Below are 4,863 nucleotides of genomic sequence, written 5' to 3' on the forward strand. Positions count from 1 at the left end.
ACTCCGGGGACGGCGGCAGCCACACCCTTCAACTTGAATCCCTGGCGCTCCCCGCATGCCCCCCGCGGCACCTCCGGGGCAGGTCCCTTCCCCGTTCCTGGCCGCCCCGGGTCGCACGGCCGCCTTCCGGGGGCGGTCGCGACGTGTCCCCGCGCAGGTGCGACGAGCCGAGAACGCGCCCCAGCCCTAAGTGCCGGCGGAAGTGGCTCCTTCCTTGTAAACCTCGCCGGTAGCTGCTCTCAACATACCTGGGACACCAATTTAGGAAGGGAAGAGGAAGTGGTCAAAGTCATGCTTTTTTGTAAACTTCAAAGGTTCCCCCTCCCCCTCTTTACATTTTACTGTCTGGGGAGCTGGCTCGTCTGCAGCTGTTGGCAGAGACTGTTCCGCGGCGTCAAACCTGCCTCCTCGGAGCCCATAACGTTACAGCAGGGGACCAGGAGCGCAGGTGTGGCGGGCGGGGCCGGGCGGCCCCTAATGATTTGTCACAGCCCCTGCTGCGCGCCGGGAGCCCCGCGGAGCCGCTCTGCTTGGCGGGGTGACCCAGGCAGGGCCTCTCCCCGCGGCCTGGCTGCCGGTGGCCTCCGGGAAGCCAGCCTCAGGCCCTCCCAGGAATTCGTGTCGCCTGCGACTTTAGCGCGAGTCCAGCAAAACAGGTCACTCACGGTGGCAAGCAGAGAGAAGCCACATTAACCCGGACATTTGAGAACCCACGTTAAAAAAAAAAATCTCTTAAAACACCATCAGGTATTATACAAAATGCTTCTAAAATCTCCAAAATTTTTCCTCCTCAAACCGGCAGATGCAAATAAGCGTCACATGTGTTTTCAATGCCCGTTGGTATTTAAGAATGTTTTACATTTTGCTCCTTTTGGCGATAGGAGAAACTAATAATGATAGTCAACTGTAACAAAACTCTGCAGACCACAAATCCATTAGCCCTTATGGCTTCGTGACAATATTTTGAAAAGGGGAAGAAACAGTTTATTTAAAGCAATCTTAAATTCTCCTATTGTTTTTATTTGGCAGATTGAGACATACATTTCTTCAAAGAAATGGAAAAGTAAGTAGGGCATCTTTGCAAAAGAAAGGAGAACAGAAAAGATAAAAGACCAGCTTAGAGACAGTCCAGACGAACGCAGTGGGTCTGCCCTGTGTATTAGCCCCACTGTGTGTTGACTAGCGAGCACTCCATTACTTTGGGGAAAAAGAAGCATGAAAAAAATTGATATAAGAATGAAAAAATCCTGGTGTTGCCCTCAAGGACATTGCTTGTTAAATGGGGATACCCAACAAATAAGCCCGAAATGGACTGAAATACATTTTTAAGAATCAGCAGCCAAGAATTGACTTTATACCCTTAAATTATTTTCTCTCTTTAACACTGTGATGACATTGTGCATAATATTGCTTATCAAGTTCATCGTTTTCGATACACTGTATCTGTTGGGTTCCAAACTTTAAATTCTGGGAGAAACGGGTGGGGCTGCGGCGAGGTGACCCACGGGAACACCAGGCTGATGGTAAAAAACCATCGTTCGGAATTAAAGTCGCTTTTCCGGCACAGCAGGGTGAGACGAAGACCAGACAGGCTCTTACCTGGCCGACATTTTCTGAGAAACTACCACAGGTCAGGCATGCTCCTAGGATCTTGGTTTACAAAGATTAAACATAATAAAATGTGCGGTTTAAATAGAAAAACCGTAAGATCACAAAAAAGGTAGTTTTCATACGTTTAGATTCCAAAAGGTGCATGACATATTGCAATTCCTTTTTTTACCATTTAAGTCCAGAAGGGAGAGTCCTCTAGTAGTAACAACCTAGATCAGAGGTCTGCAAGCTGCAGCCTGGGGGCCAAGTCGGTGGTTTTCACATTTTGAAAGGGTCAAGGGAGGGGAGAGGGAGGACAGAGGGAGGGACAGAGAGCTGGAGGGAGGGAGGGAGGGAGGAAAGGAAGGAAAGAAAGAAAATGTCAGAGACCGAACATGGCCTTCAGAGCCCAAAAGAAACTCTATCTGCCCCTTTCCAGAAATGTCTGCCTCGATTATGAGAACAGCCAGAAAAAGGGCCAACTTCAGTACCTCATTCCCTTGCTATTCTTAGAGTTCGCAGGGCTTCAGATATCTGATGGCTCTATATTTAATTTAGATGAATTTTAAACTTGTTTCTGAGTTTCTAGTTTGGCACGGATTATGTGACATTCTTCTTAATGAATAAATTAGTACCTTCGACATTCTAGCAGGATTCAAACATTGTTGGTTTCTGCAAGGGCCTTTCGGCCACCCCAGCACGCCACCTCCCCTAACCCGTTCATCTTACTTGGCTGAAATAAATATGTTATTTGGATAATCTGCAATTTCAAGAACCACGGTTTCTAATCTCGTTTAAACCACAAAGACTGTTTCATCTGGGGACAAAACTATTTTTCTGGTGCAACTGAAGACAAGTCTTTTTTAATGACCAAAGTGTGTCTGTGCTCCCTCATAAAATATATCATTTAAGCAAAATGTCACACTACGTCAGTTTCTACAAGGAGTAAACAATGAAGCCATTTCGGTTTCCACTGACGAATCTACCTGCTGCCCTTCTCACTCATTTGGGTGTGGTGAACTACTCATATGCTGAAGTCAAAATTTTTGGAGTTTTTACTTTGTACATTTTAAATTACTTTTAAGCCAATTTGGGAATGAGTGAAAACAAACATATTTTGAGAAAGTATGATTTATGTACATGAAGGGTATTTAAAAAGAGGCAAATCAGATAAAAAGGAAATTTATTTTGAATTTTCCTCATTTTACTGATGCTATATTTGCTCAATAGAAACACAACAAAATGCGTTTTCCCGGAATGAGGCACAATGAAAGTCTGATCCTTGATCTAAGTGGAGGATGTGGCTCGTTCCTGAAACCAATGACCATTTGGCTTATGCCCATTTGAGGTAATTAATGCCATTTGTACTACACAGAGCTGCAGTCACACTTCGCGGCCGGCCGGACCCAACGGGGACAGACACTGAGTTGTATATTACAGTGTACCTGCAGGGCGAGAGGGTCGGATGAGGTGTGCGCTGCCTGCCACAATTAGGTGACTGGAGATATAAACTAAGAACGAATAGTTTCTCAGTCTGCCTAGGCAAGCGGTTCTGTCAGCAACGGCCACATACGTCCCCGCTGTCCGTTTGCAGTCCCTTTGCTCAGCAAGTAACAAGACACATCTCTGTGGCCCAACATGATCTGCCACATTGCAAAGTCCAGTGGAAGACATGTTACAAAGGAGACACAGGTCACTATGTACAAAAGATCACGGGGCTAACGTTGAGGACGAAATTGGTTGGCAGACTGCCTTAAATGTTCCAAGAAATTTGGGGAAAAGATATGCCGGCACTTGACGGGCTGAGCATATCTTTGTTCCCCTCAGCCAAGAGCTTTGTGCCAGGGGAACAAAACGGTGGCCGCTCAGAGGAAGGCACGCAGGACACAGGAATCCATGGAAGCTCTGAGACTCCCCGCCGTGTGTCCACGGACAGCGTCCCTCCGCCGCCCGCCAAGCAAACCGGTCTGTCCCCGTGCTCATACAGAAGGGTAACATTGTACCCCAGGTCCCTGTGCACAAAACCATCTCTCCAAGACATGACCACAGGGAAAGTGGCTGTGGCCTTACCTGAGTGCTGGGTTTCTCCCGAACGGCAGAATTCGAAGCGGAGACGCCGCCCCGCGCACCGCCTTCTTTCCATCATTTTCAGCGTTTGCTTCCGTTCCTGTCACGCGCGCCTACCATTTTGTAAGCGGAACTCAGTTGGACAAATGGAAAGGAGAAAGCACAAATGGAAATGAGCGTGATTCTGCGCGAGGGACCTTACACAGCTTACTTTGTTTAACTGGGTTCTGATCACACTGCGGGGTAGGAATCATGGCTCCCATTTTAAAGATGAGAAAACTGACAAGTGGCCGAGGTTAGGGACCCGCCCAAGGTCCACGGCAGACAGCTGGACAGACAGCTGGGAGAATCAGTGTCGCCCACAGCCGGCCGACTCCATATTGCATTTTCCAATTAAACTAAAAGAAATAAAATGCCCGAGGCATGGTCCACGGTTTCCTGTCCCTCGTAGGTGTGAAGCCCACTCTCCTGCCTCTGCATCCTGACCGCGGAGCCCCGCATTCTGATGGCCCCAGAAGGAGGGATTGTGTCTCGAAGTCTCTAAGCTCTCTGTGACATGAAGTGATGGCACCGAAAACAGTAACAACTCCCCTGACAGGCAAGGCCACAGACGGCACCCCAGGTCGGCGGGGCTGGGCTCCGGTCCTCCATCCACCCGTCGCGCCCTGCGCCTTACACCCGCACGGTGCCCCGCATCCTGTGCGGGGCCGAGCTGGACCTTAGAGGCCTGGAGCCAAAACGCGAGCCAGTCGTGGCCACAGTCACCACGGCCACGCACGCCGGTGCCCAAGTTTAGGTCTGATGTCGCTAAGGACGAGCACGTGGCGCTGTCGCGCAACCCGTGCGCGACGTAGCACTGACCGCCGACTCCCAGACCGCGGCGGCCTTTCGGGTCGCGGCGCCACCCCCCTGTGCCAGCCAGCGGGTCTCGGAGGGAGCCGGAGCACCTGCGGGTGACCGGGAGGAGCCACGGCGCTGCGGGCAGCGTCTCCTCCCTCTGGGGCGCGTCGCAGATCGGGAGCTCAGGATGGAACCAGCGGCGAGGGCCCCAGTAACCCCGCTTCTGACCCAACGGTCAGCGGGCGCCTCGCGGCGCCGGGACCCCGTGTGAAGAGTCCTGCGCCCCAGGAAGCCTTTAACCCGGGGCTGGCGGCCGCGCGGGGAGGCAGAGGAGGGACAGCGGGGCGAGGTGAGCGCCGGGCCTCG

Source organism: Pteropus alecto, unplaced genomic scaffold (assembly GCF_000325575.1).
Source record: "Pteropus alecto unplaced genomic scaffold, ASM32557v1 scaffold195, whole genome shotgun sequence".
In the NCBI taxonomy this organism is placed as follows: Eukaryota; Metazoa; Chordata; class Mammalia; order Chiroptera; family Pteropodidae; genus Pteropus; species Pteropus alecto.